At 44.4% G+C, this 20,288-nt stretch overlaps 1 pseudogene; it reads right to left on the bottom strand.

The window, feature by feature from the left end:
* Positions 1-2,161: 2,161 nt before the first annotated feature.
* Positions 2,162-20,288, bottom strand: part of LOC115161477 (histone deacetylase 4-like) — an 82,159-nt pseudogene continuing 64,032 nt past the window's right edge.

The following is a 20,288-nucleotide window of genomic DNA, read 5'->3' as shown; positions in this document are numbered from 1 at the left end:
GTAGATGTCAAAGAGAAAATGTTAGAGCTAAGGTCCCGAGAAAAAAGTACTATTCTGTAACAATGGAGAGAACAAGAGTCAAAAGAAAAACAATATAAAAACATATGCATTTCATACATTTTGTAAACCTATAACTGTTCTTTTTTTACCACAGTGGTCACAGATATTACTGGCTGAAGTGGAATGGACAACCCTGACGACAATACAGACCATTCATCTGGACAGAGCCCTTTGATATCTCCAGATGCCTCAAAACAAAACGTCTCCCCGTCCCAACTTCAAATGATATAATAAGTTGGTCTGTCCTGTTGTCTCCTGTCATTTAGTTTCCCTAAAACAGTTTTTTTTGTGCACAAATACAATAAAAATCTATTGTCTGTATGTCACAAGTGCTCGATAAAGATGTTGTAAAATATTAAAAGTCGTTCAGTTTGTTGTTGATATTTTTTACATGTAAAAAGCACATCTGTCACACCAACACGGAGTGCCGTTCTTCCTCGTCGTCAATTGTGGGGGAAAAAGAGGTTGCAAAAAAACAAGTTCTCGTGTCATGCTTCGCTCCCGAATGCTGATGCTGTAATAAAAACGTAATTCTGTCCATTCAGTGCTTTTTTTCTTGTGCAGATAAGTTACAGGGACAGAGACAAGCATGCGGACACACAAACCATGCAGAGAAAGTTAGAGGTGGTGGAAGAGGAATGGTGCAGAATCCAGCAACCAGGCCCTTTAAATAAACTACAGACAATCCTCAGGCCTTTTGGTGAGAAGAGGAGAAAAAAACAGGAGAAAAAAAAGCCAGATGATAAAACAAATAAAAACAAAACAAAACAATTGGAATGTTTGTAGAGCACGAGAATGTTCAAATGACTATCTGGACACTATGATAACCAGATAGTATAAAGTCCCTTTGAGAAAGATTGCTTGAATACAAGTGACTAAACCATAACTGCCAATTGCTCAGGCTGGTGCACTGAGCATTCTGGGAGAGCTCTGGATGATCGGTTACTGTTGTGCCCCAATACAATAACAACAACCACAACTGTGACGCAGACTCGACTATTAATTCATACTCCACCCCCTTCGCTGAGACTGGATCCATTGAGATGACCCTTGATCTCACAAGTCGTCTGCTACAGCCGTCAGAGAGGAGCAGTTTGGGCTGGATGAGGTCAAAGGGTGAGGGGGGGGACTTTTGATGGGTTAACTATGACTCCTGGGCTTATAGTGATTAATCATTATAGGGAAACCCTTGTGTAATTATCATGTCATTCCAAGACAGACCCTTCTGAACAGTGGCGTGTATTCATGGATGCAAAGGGAAGCCAGGCTTCCCCAAAAATTGAAGAAAAATAACATATAAAATAATTTATCTTTCGTCTCTCTGTTTCATCATTTTCCTTCAATTCGCAAGAGGCTAAATGTATCTCACCGGAGAAAGCATCCAAGCGAGCGAAACAGTGCCGTTCTGTCTCTGTATGTGTAGGCCATCTATCTGATGCTGTCTGGTCAAAAAGAGTATGATATTGTTGCTGCCCATAGCATTGACTGCAAGGGAAGCCAGTGAGCATTTGCCTTCCTTGATATTTTTTTTATACAATAACAGCCAATCAGCCTTGAGCTAAACTGAGTGAGCTCAACTGTGAATGGTCCTGGCACACCAAAAAAAGTGTTAAGGGAAGTCAGTTTGGATTTGGCTTCACACTAATCACATCAAATGAAGCCAAATGTCATTGACAGAAAAAAACTTGAATTGTTGCATCTCGTTGTGTTGTTGTCCTCTGGTGGCTAGTTAGCTAGCTAAAATTGTCCCTTTCCTAAATGAGTCATGGACGGAGATAAGGATTTGGACTTGTGGTTTTACTTAATTATCCATACTGGCCAATGATTATAACGGCAATTCGGTTCTAACCATAAATTCATACATTGTGCCTCTGGCCTGAGAGGATGTAAGTTCAATATATAGCTAGGTGTAGTTGGTGAATGTTAATTAGCTGGCTAATTGTTGCTCATGAAAGGAAGTTAGGCTAGCGACAAAGCATTTTAGCCAGGTAGCCTAGGACAACAAAAACTAAAAACGTGTACTGTATGATAGAGTCATAAACCGTTTCGGCAAGAAAGGGGGATGGCATTGGCGTTCCTCTACAGGTAGGGTGAGTCAACATGTTTTTTTCTACTTTATTGCACACACACACACACGCACACACGCACACAGAGAAATCAGTACTATGGACAGACACATCATATTTAGCTTACGTTGAATGGACTGAATGGTTTTTGGAATATTTTAGTTGTCACTATATTAGACTAAGCATAGGTGATTAGATGATGTTGAAGTTGAAATGGTGCTGGAATAGTGGAGGCGGCTCCTGTTTTCTTTGCAATTTGCGGTAACTCTCCGGTGTCCTAAATCAAGTTGTTTAGTGGTCCAAAAATGTCAGAAACATTAACTTGATTGACCATGCTGTAGGTCATGTAACTGTTTGTTACAATATACTTTGTGGATAGATGTTCCACTGGATAGATGTTGCTCCCCAGTTTTGTGGTGAAACAAAGCTGTGGTTGAATTTATTCTGCCACCGTGTCTTCTTATTGTCTCGGCAAGGCATATGAATTAACAGGTTATAGAGCAAACCACGCAATTATCACAACACATAAGTTGTAATATGGCATTTTTTTACTGGCTTGGCTTCCCCAGTGATTTTATCCAAGCACCGCTACTGCTTCTGAATTACAAATCCTTAGCTAGTATACAGAAGGTTTTACAAAACACAGCTAGAATGTTCGGTTGCAGGTCAGAAAGTGTTACCTATGTAAGAGTGTGAAATTCCACTGTAAACCCATGTTTACATGGGTGGGTTGTCACAATGTTTTAATGGAGAAGGAAATTCAATATAAGAGACAAGCGACTTATCCTTTCCCTAAGCCCTTGTTTGGGAACAGCCTTTCTACTCCTCTATGTAGTGTCAGGAAGTATTAACAGAGCCTAGGTCAGTGGTGTATACTGTAGAGAAACTGACACCAAATGGGATGCTACTGTACTGAACCCTCAGCCAATGGCAGCCAGGAATAATGAACAGTGCCCTCAGCGACACCAGGAAGGGCTGAACCAGACCAGGGAACGAAACATGAGCATATCACTTTGCAATTCTAATTTTCTTTTCCCAAAACAAGATTGTAATTTCTTATAATATATAATATACTTATAGATTTGGTGTCATATATAAATCTACCATGAACAGCCAGCATATTAAATACACAATTGTTGGAATCATTATACAAAGTAGAAATATTTGCATACCCCATCCCTCCCCTCACAACCCCAGAACCTTTCACCATGAAAAGGAACTGTACAAAGTGTAAGAGAGAGAAAGAACTCAAAAGAATACAAAATGACAGGAAAACAACTAAAAAGTACAAAAACCAAAGACACTGGAGTCCACTTCTAAAGACAACAAGGACAAAACAGAAACAAAAAAAGAGACAAAGATGGGTAAAAACAACACTGATGGAGTAGTCATCAAAACGGTCGTGGTGGACACATCTCAAAGAAAGATCAATGCAAAATCTTCTCAGTTCTTCCTCGTTTACCAACAGTAGAAAAAAGTGATTATGACATCAACGGAACAATGTAGAAGGTAGTTGCCAAGAGGCAAAAAATGAGTTGGGGGGGGGGGGTTCAATATACCATATTCAGATCACTGCTTTCATTCATTCTCTGTATTCTGAGCTACAGGTGTTTGTGAACTAAGTCAAATGTATGTAGTTAGAGATACAGTTATTTAATGTGTCTCACACACAAGGTTAAAAACACTTTCCTGTACCTAAAAACACACACCTAGCAGTAGCTATGATGACTGTGTCAATGTATAAAGGGTTTGTTAACTGGATTGTGACATGTGACACACACACTCAGTAGCATCTGACACTTCGGGAGCAGCTGTGCCTAACAAGGAGCGTGGACCAAATGTCAGAGAATATGGGCGCCACTCTGTAAACTCACAAAGGTGGTACACCTCTGTCTAACTGCTCTGTCACCGTGGTAACACGACGACTCATGAGATTTGATTTGTTTATCTTTGTTCTGTCTAACTGCTCTGTCACCATGGTAACACAACGACTCATGAGCTTTATGGTTGTTTACCTCTGTGAACAAAGTCAAATGAGCGGCTAATTGTGGGTAGAGCCCCTAAATGAAGGTAAGAGCATCTGAACATTGTGACACTACAACGTTTTGAAGGGTGAGGTGTGTAAGATAGAAATTGGTCAACTGTTATAATTCCCTCACAGAGAACAATTTTGAACGTAAAGTCATGATAGCAATATCTGTCCTATATGGTTACAATACTACGTGGCACCAGACTATTGAGCTGATAGCAACGTCACGCTTTGGCATCATTTCTTGTCTTACTACAACTATTTTTGAACAGCATTCTAGTTTAAAATGGCAAATCTCTCTAGTACAGACTACAGTGCATGCTAGCTAACTCTTTCGTAGAGGTGGCGTGTATTTGGTAAAGGGTTTATATACCAGAATATAGCTACATCATTGGCTGATGTTTCAAGCATTGAAGGCTCTCGTTCCACTGAAAAAGACTCAACCATGTTAGTCCCTGTGTAGCACGGCAACTACCTTCTAAACGATAGTAAAGGGGTTACGACAAGTAGTGTTTGACTTGGATTCTGTGTGCCGGTAGTCAGCTGCGATGAGCTCCTGCCCAAGTCAAGCACTGACAACAAGGTCAAATGGAACAGGGTGGGAAAGTAGGCTACAGGGAAGTCAGGGTAAACATGCCAAGGGCCTCCAGTCTATGTGCCATCGTATCGGCATTGCCAGTCTCACTACCACAAAAGGAGATGAGACGTGAGAGCGAGAGGAGGGAACCTCTCTCCCCCCCAAAACAAATTTAAGGCAAAGCTCTTCCTCTTGAGTTCATCGTGAAATCCACCAGGCAGGAACTAAAAAGGCACAAACTCACAGTCTTTTTACAGCCTGTCATCTCAAACCAGAAGACCTGGGGCCTCATTTATCAACCACTGCGTACATTTCTTACAAAATTCTGCCGTACGTGGACATTCTAGGATTTGTGTGCAGAACAAATGATTGGGATTTATCAAACTGTTGCACGCAACATATATGCATGTTTTCATTGATTAATCAGAGCCATACTATATTTGTGCGCTCGTGAATTTATGGTAACAAAAACACCATCATTTGCTGTATAATTTGGAGATATTGGAACTGGGCCATGATAGTCACTAAAAGAAAGTGCAATGGTAAATGTGATCACATTTCTGTAGAGGTGTGGGCAGAATGTTTTCATCTTTTGCAGTGACTTTTTTAAACTATAGAGAGTGCCAAACACTGGCCATGTATTCGGCAAGATTGATTGTCTATTGAACAATTGAAAAGTAAATGCTGCTTAGAGCCCAGACTTCTATGCAAAAGAAGAATTGTTGTTCAATATTTTGTTCATCAATACATGATTGTGTTTATATGTCCTGCTTTGGCATAGTCTCTGAGATTAAATAGGCTATGATGTCGCGCTCCTATCGCACAAGAATACTTTAGCATACCTATACTTTCATTGGCTACTGGTCTATTTACTTTCGAGCATGCTTGGCTATTGAATGAGAGATGGATAAATGATAGCGTAATATTTGTTGTGTAGCAGAAATAAACCAGTCATGTCAGAAAAGGAGACATGTCCTGCAATATGATTGATTTAGGCCTATATAATAAAAGTAAAATAAATATATTAGGCGACATGCTGCTATTTGATCTCCTTACCAAGGGCAAATGCATCTATTTTATCAATAGGCATATACATTTTTATGTTTTTATTAGCCTACCATTATTCTAATTCCCGTGCATCAAATACGTACATTTCCCCCAAAATAACAATATTTGCTTGCAATACAGTTGATCAACCACTAGAAGTTGTGCGTGCGCATGGTCTGAGATTTCAGTGGATATATACGCACCCTTTCCCATCAAGTTCAAAATTGATAAACACCACCCTTTGCGGGAAAACTGGCGCACGCAAGGTTTAGACCATTTTTTGTGCGCACGCATCTTTGATAAATGAGGCCCCAGGTCACCTGTCCATCGTGTTCTCCTTGTTTTTTACTCGCTTTATACCTTTCCTCTTCTGCAAAAAAAAAGCCTGCTTTTGCCAATTGAAAAATGTGCCAAAAAATATCAGCAAACCCTGCGACATCTCTCCTTTCTCAAAGTCTTTCACGAATGGTAACAATCAAACATTCGTAAACAAAGTAGTAATTACATCACAGGGCTCGGTTGCTGTTTTTCGTGAACGGAAGAGGAAAAAGGAACAAACGACAGAAAGAAAAAACGAAAGGAGATGGCTAAATGAGAAATTCTGTGTTTGGAGCAGTACTTCAAACGTAGCGAGCGTGTCTGTTCCAAAAAAAATTTACAGACACTCAATTTTGCCAGCGTGGGATGATTTAAAGTCACCTTAGATCCCACCCGTCCTGGAGTAAAGACCTGACAAGACCTGGCAACCCGGGGCTCCTTGTGTTCTGCCTCCCCACGTAGAGACGGAACCACACATCGGGGCCGTTTTAGTCCGTCCATCCTGGGCGAGTGAGATAGTGACGTCTTCCATTTCATACCAAGTCGTTTTATACGTTGCCCCCTGTCCCCCGGGGCTGATGCGCCTCCTAGACAGGGTGCGAGTGGGGCCAAGGGGTGGGGTCAAATTGAAATGGAGGTTGGCTGAGTACTAAATGGGAGACCTAAATTGGAGACCTTGAGTGTCTCTGAATGGTGAAGGGGGGCTTGGTCAGCCCTCCATAGGCTCCTCCTCGCTCCTGGAGAAAGAAGGGACAATGACACCTGTCACAGGCAGCACTTCCACACTACACATGTCAACTTCAGGAAGGTGTGAGACTAGTGAGTATCAGAAACCTCTGCACATTTAAGTTGGATCAAAATGTTTTTTTTATTGTACTGAAGAGCTAAGCTTTTGGTCGATGTGACCTTCGGCGTAAAACACACACGCACACGCACACACGCAGGCCTCAGGAGGGGACGTACTTCCTCTGCTTGTTGGCCACAGAGAGGGAGGCCATGGCGGTGACGGTCTCGGCCTCCTCCGTCTCACACCAGCAAGCCTCGCTCAGAGAGTAGCCCAGCGTGGAGGCCCCGCGCTGAAGAGAGTGCCAGTTTTTACCTACAGGACAGGACAAAGGTGAAAGGTTAAAGGATCATGATTACAACATAGAGAAACTACACCAGGGGTCAAACAACTTCAGTCATCCAGGGCTGAGTGCTGCTGTTTTTCTTTTCTGATCTAAGACCATCGTTGAGATTTTATGGTAAATGCACACTTGCAAATCAAATCCCTGAATCATTTTGTGGTTCTAGCAGAGAGTGGGGCTATTTCCTGTGTGAGTAGAGTAGAGCGACACTCACTGTGTGCCTCCAGCACCTTCTCCATGGAGTGAACAGCGTTGGGGTTGGGCCTCTGCTGCATCACTTCCTCAGGGATAGGATCCAACTGGGGAGAGACACACATACACACTGGAGTGAGTGACAGGTTACATACAACACGGCAATAGCAGAACAAAAAAACTGAAGATCATAACTTGATTACTTCTGACTGTGGACTTCTGCCCAGTGTTGAATCACCCAGCCAGCCCAGCGGTGGAGAACATTTGGAGGCAATAACAATAGGCTCACAGATGCACTGTAGCCTCCCACTCAAGGAGCTACTCTCCACCACAGGCTACAATGTGTGCTTTTGTGCTGGGTCCCACTTTACGCACACACACACACACACACACACACACACACACACACACACACACACACACACACACACACACACACACACACACACACACACACACACACACACACACACACTATGGGAATACTCTGTTCAGAGAGTCAGACGAAGCCATGAAGGAGAGGAGAGAGGAAACGGGGGCATTCCCCAAGCTGCCTTTCCAATCCGGAACGATTCCATTTCCCTCTGGCTCACAGTGTGTGCTGCTTTTTTTCACCTTGTGAGCAGAACCCCCCCCCCCCCCCCCCAAAAAAAGCCCCAAATGCTTCTATGTATAAACACCGAAAGAAATAAAGGCAGACAGCTGTATTTTTTGCCCTATCATAACCTTGCTCGAAACTGAAAAGTGGAGGAGAAGCTAGAAAAAGTCTTGAAACATTAGAAGAAGGAAGACGAGAGGAGAGAGAGGAAAAAGGGATTGCCGGTCGGTCCCGTTCGGCCAAGGTTGGAAGTTTTCTTTTAATTAAAACAAATAGAGGGTGGGAGGGGGTGAGGAGGGCGATGGGAGAGGCCAGTCTAAGGAGAGGGATACTTTAATCCGGCTGTGGCACGACAAGCTGCATCATACATACACACACAAGGGTACACACTCACGGGTGCACACACAAGCACGCACTCACTCAAACACACACGCAAGTAAGTGTGCAAGCATGCATGTGTACACGCGCGCACAAACATTCACACTCTCACTCACACACACGCAACATTTTCTAGCCCCTTGGCTTCTTTATTGCAGCCTTACATATTCTAATCTTCTTTCAAAACATGACAAGACCTTGGGAGGGCTCCCTTCAATCGAACCTGCATTGCTGTATAGTATCACATAATGTTTTGTGGTACTGAAAAACACACACATACTGTTGTCCTATCATTCACTCCCTTGAGTTGAGTAGCAGTGGTGCACATGGATGTCCGTCATGCAACTCCAGCACCTTTTGAGGAAACAGGCCTCAGAGCGCGGGTCTGTCAGTACTAAGATCAGGGGTTGGCGCTGGTCCAGTGCACACATGCATGTACAGACAACAGAGCACTTTGTTCAATTTAGGCATAGCCACTGGAGAGCCCTAAGGGATGCCCACCAAATAGAGGGACCTTACACTCAAAGCACGTTTAAAAAAGCTGGGACACACTGCTAAACCATTCAAATACTGCTGAGTTCGGTCCCTATCACTCATCCTTCTGTCAAGTTTTGATCTTATTTTCTCTCGTTCCTCACAGGAACAAACCAAGGCTCAATGAACGTGTGCCCATTACTGTGTTTGTGGTTTTCAGTGGATCACTTCCAGTTCCTAGCAGCCCAGTCATCTCTCTACCACTACCCCTCCTCCTCCTCTTCCACTACTCCACTACTAACCCCAGAGACCCCCTGCCTCCAGCCTGGCTTTGCACCATAGCCAGGGAGGGGGTCCCCACATGGGGCCAGGCCGGGGGGCTCGGTGGTCTGTCTGTCTGTCTGTCAGTTTGACGAGCAGCTGTGCCGCACGCCTATAAACTTTAATGGCTCTTGTCAGCGCGCTACGGGCCTGCCTGGCAGGTATGACACACACGGCGCTCCCCACGGCATCCACCGTGACGCAGGGCGTTTATTTGAGTTTCTAACCCCTCTAACCAAACCTCTCTTCCCTCTTCTCCACCTCTCCTTCATCCCTTCATCTTCATAGCGAGAGAACCATTGCCTTTTTCCAACAGAGAGAGCGAGAGAGAGAGAGAGAGAGAAGAGCTTTTGTTGGAGGACAGTATACTATCACTCTGTCCGTTGCTGCCTGCCTGCTTAAATCCAAATCTGTCTGTTTGAGTGTGTGGCACGGCCTTCAAACGCATGCGGGGGAAGCCAACAAATAAAATTAAAATTCTGGGGAAGGCGGTGAAAACATAACACTGGGTGGGAGGAATTTGACTTGTTCAGTAGACTCAAGACATCTATTGTTTGTTGGTTGCTTGGTCGGGGCGAAGGATCGATCGCTGACACCAGTTGATTACGCTGTGCTAGTTTAACGAGCTAACTACGTATCGAGCAAAGCAGGTGACCTTTTATGCAGCGTCGGTACATTTCTGTTCGCTAAAGAGAGTGAAGCGCTAAAGCCTGAGAGGGCCAGGTGAAATGGACCATTCTTACTGTAGCTGGAGAGTAAACGTCAGGGATAACTTCGTCAGCGACTAGCAACAATTGGCATATTAGCCTATTGTTTATCAAATAATCGCTAACGACCCCAATTTGGAGGAGGGGGCGCAACATCTGTTTGCGAACATTTGTCAATTAGTCATGAGGTCAGAGTTGACTGGCATCGACACCAATGCATCATTCATGAGAAATTTAACTAGAGAGGCTTTAGTGATTATACACTCAAAGTGTAAAGTTGACTCACCGATTTGTATCATTTTTTCCCTCCAAGCTAATCCAAGCCACTTTCAAAGGGAACCCAACGCTCGCTATAGCAAAGCTAGTCTTAACCTGGCAATAAAATGGGGGAATATGTTTCTCACTGTGGAGTGCCCAGTAAAATGCTTGATGGACACACTACAGTCACACATGAGGCAGTGGGGCTGTAAACCCAATCTAAACGTTTGGCCCCGATTGTGGACCTGTCTTAACTCCTAGTATGTCTACATTTGAGATCTTATTCTTAGGCCAATGAGAGACCAATGATAATTTTTGGTAATACATTTTAGTTTAGTATTTTAGTTAAGTCATTTTACTGTTGCTCGAATAACAGAAAGCCCTGCCTCTGACTTCACAAACAAATACAGCAGCAGACTAGCATCTCTACGTAACATACACATGCATGAACACACAAGAGCCCTTTCCCCCCTCTCTATCCGCCACATCAAACTGCCGCTGGTGAGTCATTACGCTGCATTCCACCTCCATCAACACACTAACGAGGTACTGATCTGCACTTGTTCAAAGACTGACAGGGCTCTTGCCAAACACCCAATGAGAAAAGGCAATGCAAATCACAGTGGGTTTGGCCAATCACCAGTGTTTAAATACGGCCTGCAGCTCATGAGGCGACTAATGAGCCGTGTGTTCTAACTCCTTATCAACGGGTGTGGTGGCATTGCGTTTTTCCTCTTGCCCAACACCCGGCGTGAAACTCGAACCCCAGAGCTCGCTGGTTTTATGACAAAAGCTTCCTCCCCCGACTTCAAATGATTCCCCAATTTCCTTTGATTCTGCGATCTCTCTAGGCCTGTTGGTGACCCTGTCGGGAGAGGTGTGAGGGTAACCACTTTCAGATGTGGGCTGGTGACGGGGTCCCGGGGAGGAGGGCGAAAAGGGAGCCTTACAGGGCCAGGGCCTCTTTTTAGACTTCCAGACTCGCTTTGACCTGCCCATTGACCCCACGAAACAACCCTCTCTCCTGGCTACTGAAACATGAGACCATCCCAGCCCTAAGCTTTCCAGGAGTAGCCTTCCATTCTTCCTCTTCTTCTTCTCTCTCTGTCCTCTTTCTCTATCCTCCTTCATTGCCTCCATGTATTAAACCAAGTCATTACTCTCAGTGGTAAATTGGAGGAGAAGGGACTTTGGAGAGTGGCATTGCAGGCTCCCAGTGTGATGTTACTGTAATCGTCGTCATGGCAATGACCTCTGAGTCATTCAAAGGCACCAGTGCAGGTAAACAGATTAAGGTTATTGCATTAAAGGGCCAATCAGCAGTTGCAACATCCGTTTTTGGACTCTTTAAGAATATTGATTAGAAATCCCTCATAGTTCAACTGTCTCACTCCATCAGAACCCAAGCTTGTTTTATTCCAATGTTTGTAATCAAAGTAAATGTAAACAAACGTATAGTTTCAAAACATGGATGGTCAGTCCTTGCATCCATAGCTCGGTTTATTAATTTCAGAGTGGTTACATTTCTCCAGCCCCAACCATTAGCTTTTTACCAAAACAAGGGCGGGGACAACACTGTGTTATTGTTTCTACTGCTGATTGCCCCTTTAAGGCTCAACAGAACGTTTGTGTAGCTCCCCCTCTAAAGCAAACCTTGTTCCAGCTCAGAACAGTTAAGATCTAGTTCTTCTGACAGGTTAGCATTGCTGTGGAGCTTAAATTCCTTTCCAGACTTTGAGGTTTTTTTGGTGGGTTTAGAACGGTTTGACCGCGATCCACTCCTCTCCAATGCCACAGCTGGTCCCTGTCACTCTAGATCGAAGCTGCAACCGGTTGTTCGCTGCTTTCCCTTTCTCTGGGGCGGTTGGTTGCGGTGACCACGTTTTATTAGCGTCGGTTCAGCATTATTGTTCTGTTTGTTTTGCTTCGGGCCCAAGATCCACATTGGAGCAGGGCCATCTGGTCTTTTACGGTTCCAAGAGCTTATTTACTGCCTTGTCTGGAGGGAGGGCTGGAATAACACAGGCACCCAAGCCAGTCCTCTTATCCCCCAGTCCAGTCTCACCAGACCGTTTTATCTCTTCCTAGCGTTATCGATCTGTACTCAACTTCGCCAGCATCTAGTGCAATACTAACAGTGTGCATGAATAATCACCCTGCATGTACATCCATAACTTCACGGTTAGCCAGCTAGCTACCTTTCCAATATCTCTCACTCGTTGTCCATTTTGCTGGAGCAATATGCGCTGGTACGCACATGAAAAGAAATCCCAGCGGTGCTTCCAAATTTGTTACCCACTCTATGATCTTATAAGGTAAACCGAAATGCCAAAGCTACTGTTCACTTGCCTTTGAATCATGAGGTAGCGTTCCGTTTTACATGTTTACAACAATAATAATACACTTACACACCACTCTTTGGTGCACTATTAGACTGAGGGGCGGTACATTACGAGTTATAGCCATGTACGCCTCTCGTTAATGGAGGTTTTAAAGTTGCACTGGGCTAACTGGCAAACGGCTTAAGCAGGTTCTCTCCTTGTCTATGTCCCAAATGCATTCCCTAAATAGTGCACTACTTTTGGCCAGGGACCATAGTGCTCTGGTCAAAAGTAGTGCATCATATAGGGAATAGGATGCCGTTTGGGACACAGGCCTTGTCCAACGACAAGGCCTGTTTGTGGCCTGGGCTGGTCTGGTCTGCAGCAACACTTAAGAGACGGTCACTTGCTCAAAATAAATTAAGTTTATACAAGGATGCAGGGGCCTGGAGGTTCTATTTCAGCCTCTGACCACTGCACTCCCTCTGTATTAGACATGACATCAGCACTTCATCTGTTTATACTAGCCAAGGGACAGCACTAGCCAAGGGACAGCACTAGCCAAGGGTCAGCACTAGCCAAGGGTCAGTACTAGCCAAGGGACAGCACTAGCCAAGGGACAGCACTAGCCAAGGGACAGCACTAGCCAAGGGTCAGCACTAGCCAAGGGTCAGCACTAGCCAACCCATTTAATTGTCTTCCAATATTTCCGTGTGGATTATTCATTATTCAATATTTAGATAGGACACTATGGTCCCTATGCCTTTAAGCTGGTGCCCACATCACAAGTCCTCAGGGTCTTTCTCAGGTCATTTGTCTTGATGAACAAAAAGTGACAGACTTAAATGTATAAGGACAGAAGCCAGGCCTCAAATAACTGAAACAGTTATGGTGGCACACACACACACAGACAGACATAGACACTGAAGCAAACATACACTTTCCTCTCCATTTGGTTACAGTATTCTTATGGTAAAAATATTCAAAGCGCCAAAGCATGTTATCATGGAACCAAAATCTAAAATTATATCTAAGCCATGGCCAAGAAAACACTAGACTCCATCCATTATCTTGTGAAAAATCAGTGGGCCTGTGCCATGAATCACAGCAGACAGAAGGCTCTGGTCAAAAGTAGTTCACTACATAGAGAATAGGGCGCTATTTGGGACGCAGACAGACAGTTGGTTCAGCTCCAGGTCTAGCCTACACACATCCACAATTAACCTCAGATTCTTCAACTTGACCGTTGTTACTTCCTCCCTCTCCCTGGCGGTGGTATCCTCCCACACTGGGCGGTGGGGACAGAAAGTGAGAGGGGATGGATAAGGGATGGAGAGAAAGAGAGGATGGCGATCTCTGTCAACTCACTGTTCTAAACTCTTTCGCTCTCTCCACCCACTCTCTCGGTCTCTCAGTGTGCGGCGGCATTGGGCCAAAGCCCTTTCAGCACCACACCTATGACTGTGCCAACGGCCCAGAAAGACGGCATAACCACCCAATCAGAGCGCCGTCTGAGCTCTATTCTCACCTCCTGATTGAACTGGATGTGTAGAGACAGTCTCCCTAAACAGGTGGAGTGGCAAATGAATGAAAACAAATAAAGAAACCCCTCCCTCCCTTCATCCATCCCTCGCTCTCAAGTATTACCTCGATTCCTAGCAGAGCAGAGACGCAGGCTTCGGAGGCGTCACAAATAGCAGTGAGGTCGTGGCCCCCCTCCAGGGCCAGTACCATGCGGCCTCCGGCTAGCCCCATCAGCTGCCTGGTCAGGTATCCAAAACCTGGGGAAAGGAAAATGCATGTGGTTGGGGTTAGAGTTCGTCCATGGCGAAACAGTATTGCATCATATTTTCTCGTTAGGTTTAAGAAAGAGAAGGCACCAGGGACTTACTCGGCCTAAATGCATAATATGAGCCAGGTTTAATCTGAATAAATGTGGCTTAGTGTTTTGGCTCAGGTCGCCTGTGTTTGATCCTCTGGGGGTTTTAGTACATGCATTCCGCCATACCACCCTACCCCATCCTTGGACCCCCCTCTCTTAGAGACCCAGCTTTAGGCTGAGATCTCAGAGATAGTTTTAGGGAAAGCTCTTTGCTGACACGCCAGAGTGCTGCTCTACCTGGGCCAAAGACAGACGATTCCAAACAAAGTCGATCCTGTAGCTTTGTGAACGTGAGGGGAAGTTACATGGACAAGGCCAGAACAGTTGGATCTGATCGTGTGTGTGTGTGTCTGTGTAGGTGGGACTGTGTATGGTAATGTTACTAGAGTCTGGTAACCTTTCATAAGAGACTGTCATTGGCTATTTAGATTCTCAGTTAAACCCAGCAAAATAAATCTGATTTTGTCATCTGTCAGAATGGAACATACCACGCATGCTGGCCAGGCACAATGTCTTTTAGATCTAAGGTTTTTTAAGTGCAAGACTCTTCCTCCTCATGGCCAGAACTAGTGTTTCTGCATTTACCACTTAGCATGGGCTCAAACACTTAGACCAATGCAGCCTTTCTCTGAAAGGGATCGAGCAAGAATTTTTTCTACATAGGCGGACTCAGATAAACTCATGGATACTATTTTTGTGTCTGTACGTACAAGATAGTTTCTGGAGTGATTGCTAACAAATTTTAGCGCAATGACTGGAAGTCTATGGGATCAGCTAGCGGATTGCACTAATGCTAGCTGAATTTTTGCAAGTTAAGTCTCAAGTCAAGTAAAAAATGTATCTATACATGCAATGACTGCAAATCTTTGTCTATTTACTGAGGCTACCAGACAGCCCTTTTCCTTATTTTGTCTACAACACATTTCGATTATGTAATTGTAAAATAGGGACCTTGTAGCTGTCTTAAAGGCATGAAATCAGCAGAAGGCAAGGCAGGTTGATGTGGTCAGAGTGTAGATGTATTTACAGGTCTTGGTGATTCAATGGTAAAAGTGCCATATCATACGAAATATACAAGTAGATTGACAAAATATACACAGCCCAAAAGAAATAGCTCCTGTATCAGGCTTAACCTGTCCTATATGAACGGACACAGGTAGAGGGAAAGACTGTACAACCTTCCCTTGAGAAAACAAATCGAATCTGTATAAGAGCTCAAACAGGTACATACTGTATATTCACTTGGCCCCTCCCAGGACCATACAATTACCCAATTGGTATTTACAACCAATAAACTGGTTCTACAATGTAAAAGGCAATTTCCACATCCATCCATTTCCACATCCATCTAATTTCCACATCCATCCATTACATTGGTATATTTTTCTTCATCAGACTTTATGATATTTCCTCAACATTCATACATGGAACAATACTTTTCTCTGTTATTCAACACACTGACTCCAAAGCATTGCGCGCAGGCCACCTAGCCTATTTCTATGCACACTGAGGCGAACATGCTCCTATTACGCACAACCAGAATGACAGAGGCATACAGTAGGACACAGACACACGGAACTCCGACATTACCCGGAAACATGAACAAACGAAACCAGACATTGAATTAAATAAACAGAACTTTTACCTCATGAGTCTTGTTAACATTCACATGCACAATAAACATCGCGCCCACTCAGAAGGTAAGAAATGGTTGGCTGAATGAAAATCGATCTTATCAAACAGAAATGTGTTGCAATAAACGACACTGGTATGGAAGGATTACATGCTAGCAATTATTGTAGGATTAGACGGAATGTAGATTTAGCACATATGCATTTAAATGTGTGAAAGCAATGGCAAACAACAGCGTTTGGGTTTGGAGAGCGCAAGTGGGGAGACAAGCCTATGGTGCGTCCTCACCAAAGGAATAATACATTTTAACAACAAATTCCAAATGCAAGCTCCATAAGTAAATGATCAATTTCAACCAATTTTGACGTACCAAAAGACCAGCTAGTAGACCTAATTGTTGCTTGATGCCCCATTGCTGGTGAGCTTGCAAAGGAAACAGTTATTATTCTTGATCACCAAACAATTTTTGGAGCTGCATATTTTTTTATTATGGCAATCCTCTCTCCCTACAACTTTATCTTTGCGCTGCACCCGATCCTATTGCTGTACAGCAAATCAGCAATCTGTTTGCTAGCTCACCCGACATGTGTTGATTGACAGTTTGCTGGTCCAATCAGAGGGCCAATTGTGCATTTCACTAGCCAATTTGTTGTACGTTTCTTTTGCAAGGGCCCGATGCTGCGGCTACTGTCTCTGGCTGCATGGAGAGTAATCCATTGAGACTCTGTGCCACAAAATGAGTGTCAAAACGTTACAAAACCTGGCATGATCATTTAAAGTCATCCGTCTCAAGTCAAAGTCGAATCCCGAGTCTTGACGCTCCAAGTCAAAGTTATTTATTTTATATCAAGTCAAGTCATCAAATTGGTGACTCGAGTCAGACTCGAGTCCAAGTCATGTGACATGTGACTCGAGTCCACAACACTGTCTCGTAGTGATGGGAAAAGTGAAGGTAGGTTTCCAATGTATTGCTTTCAGTAATCCGACCATGTCAGATCAGTGATTACCTAAATGAAGTAAAGAAAGGAAGGATGCATTTTGATGGTATTGAACAAGGCCATTGTCTACGGTAGGGCAGCGTAATGGCTGGATACGTTCCATTCATGAGCAGTGGGTTGTGGAGAGAAAGGGGAAAAGGAGGAAGTCACTTACATTTGGCCGTCAGCCTGTACCCTCCCAGGGGTGACGCATGGCCCTCCACGGCATCGAAGCCAGACGACACCAGCACCACGTCGGGGGCAAACTCGTTGGCGATGGGCATCACCACCGTCCTGTGAAGGAGGAAAAAAAGAGTGAGAGTGAGAGAGAGACAAGAAGCAGTCAGTGCCATCATCACCTTCGGTGACTAACCTAAACATACCTACTGGTAGACACCACCTAGAGGCTGATGTTGGTACTGTCCATGCAAACCAATAGACGGGTTGGTTGTTCAGCAACAAAACTGACACTATGGGGCAAAACAGACACGTTTCGCTTAAATTGTTGACAACATGTAAACTATATTTAATCTCCAATGTTTATTGAAAACATAAATCAATTTGCACAATGAGCACTTGTTGACTCTCAAATACATTGTTACAGTTTTGCCATATTAGCATAGACGTGACAGTCAAACCAAGACATGGTATCAAGAATAAGATACAACGAGCTGAAACGAGACACCTACTATTCCCCACATGGCAGCTTCTTGTCATTGTTGTTAGCTAACTAGCCATCCAGAATTACAACAACCGACAGCCTTTTGACCCACTGAAGTGTGCGTATCGTTTGCGGACATTGTCAGCTAACCCGTCTATGAACCACATACAGTACTTACAGTGCAATGTACCTGGCCAATTGGCAGCCACTTTAATCCAAACATTCAGTAAACAACACATAACCTCACATTCAGGAATCAAAGCCACAAATCTGGTGTTGGGAGCAACATGCTCCAGAAAACAGGGCCGTAGAAACCCCCAAACTACAAAGTGTGAGAGCAAGGAGGTCACATGTCAGGTAGTAGTGAAAGTGAACCGGAGAAAAATAATACACAATTACACAATGATGCTTAAGTTCGGAGGGGAGGCTATGTCGTTGGTCTGTGTTGATGGCTGTGTGGGTGTGGCGAGTGAGGCCTTACAATCTGCCCTCTCTCACACAGCTGGAGGAAGGAAAATAGATAGATAACAAATGTATTTCTTTGATACAGCAACCCGTGGTTACAGTGACTCAGGCTGAGTCCCAAATGGCATCCTATTCTATGGGCCCTGGTCAAAAGTAGTGCACTATATAGGGAATAGGGGGCCATTTGGGAAACAACCTCCATCTGTTGAGGCTATAGTTAGAGTGTTTCCCTGTACTCCTTGTACTCTAAGTAAAGCTTTCTTGAACCACCTGTGTAAATCATTTTATGTGGTCAACATTGTTGTCGTTGAACTGAGAGGAATCGGTTTGAGATAGAACGTTAACAAATGTGCCTGTGACAACTTCAATGTTTGTCATTGTGACAGAGCATCTTTAGTGTAGGTTCCGTAGGACTTATCTGAGTGACAGTATGAATGGCTCTCCCAGTGCAGATGTGTGCTTGGTACAAGCAGTAGAGCATTCTGTGCTTTTTGGGGCCGGCAGTATTTGGATAGGCAGAGTATTGGTGCTGTGTGAGGGGGTGCCTCAGGGTCGTGTTGTAGGAACCCTCTACTTTGCTGACCTCAGGAACATGGCGGTTGTCTCCTAGCTCACTTTCTTTCCATCCTGCTCTCGTCGCCACAATTATAGGCCTACAATGGGCAAACCACACCCACCCACATACACACAGCTGTCTGCAGCGGTGGCCTACCCCCAAAGGGAGGGAGAGGGAGGCGGTATTTTTAGGAGGCATGGTACCCCAGACAGCTGAGATACACAGCGGAGTGTGTGCGTCACGGACTGTGTCAGAATGCCTCTGGCACTAGCTCAGCAGGCAGCGTAATAAATAAAGCTCAGGGATGGTGTACAGAAGGAGAGATGAAGGAAGATGAGTAAGAGATGAGTAAAGTGAGGAAGTGAAGGAGAGAATGATTGAGACCAAATGAGAGTAAGATAATGATAGCATGACCCGGTGGTTGCAATACATGTAGGCTGCAAATATCCAAAATAGATGAACTGAGTAGTAGTGTCTTGGTAATATTTGTTCAGCTGCTTAGAAGTGCTCACACACAGACACACACACACCATTAATTCAAGCACATAAAATACCTCAACCCAAAGAGTGAGCTGGCCACAGGCACTCATGTGGCCAGCCACAAGATTGGAAGGGGGGGCTTAAGTAAGTATGACGGTTACCATGGTGACCGGAGCATCACACACTACCCCCCAACCTCCCTCAGATCTAAAGTGTATGGAGACACACACACACACGTCATCCCTCCATCAGAAACTGCTCACATCATCAAATTCCCCATCAACAAACCCCCTCTAAAACAGACGACAACCTTGGGAAAGCCAGAGCGATCAATTAGAGAGCAAGTGTGAGTGGAAACGAGGGCTTTTATAGGCGTGAATCAGCGGATATCTATGTGGTAGATGAAAAACGCTTGGTTAATTATGCCGGCGGATAATACGTTTTAAATATATTTACGAGGCCGTCTTAGCTATGGGACATCCTGGGTTTGTGTGGTCGGATCCAAAACCCTACTGCCTCCGTCAGCTAGTTCCTGCCTGTAAAGTGTCATCGCTGAGGTGTGCTCTTGTTTGGATATCAAGGGAAAATGTATACTGCTCTGCTCTACCCTGCCACAACTGCGCAGTCACACCGAATGCGTTTGTTCAGATTAAAGGCGCAATATGTAGCTTTGTGTGCATCCCGACCAATTCAAAGAAATGTGAGTTGTAGATTGTCCTTCTCATGGAAAGCAAGTCTGATAAGCGGTAGATCCGTGCTATGTGTGCTATTTCCATGCTTCCTGTCCTTAAGTTTATTTTTTGCGTCTTTTTATTTTACCAGCTGGGCTCCCGAGTGGCGCAGTGGTCTAAGGCACTGCATCTCAGTGCTTGAGGCGTCCCTAAAGACACCCTGGTTTGAATCCAGGCTGTATCACAACCGGCTGTGATTGGGAGTCCCATAGGGCGGCGCACAATTGTCCCAGAGTTGTCTGGGTGAGGCCGGGTGTAGGCTGTCATGGTAAATAAGATTTATTTTCTAAACTGACTTGCCTAGTTAAACTGACTTGCCTATCCAACAACACTTTTCAGCTGTGATAACATAATTGCAAAAGGGCTTTCTAATGATTAATTAGCCTTTTAAAAATATAAACTTGGATTAGGTAACACAACGTGCCATTGGA

The sequence above is a fragment of the Salmo trutta genome, chromosome 24 (assembly GCF_901001165.1).
Source record: "Salmo trutta chromosome 24, fSalTru1.1, whole genome shotgun sequence".
NCBI classification, from domain to species: Eukaryota; Metazoa; Chordata; class Actinopteri; order Salmoniformes; family Salmonidae; genus Salmo; species Salmo trutta.
The sequence above is the reverse complement of the archived record's forward strand: the minus strand, read 5'-3'. Positions and strand labels throughout refer to the sequence as shown.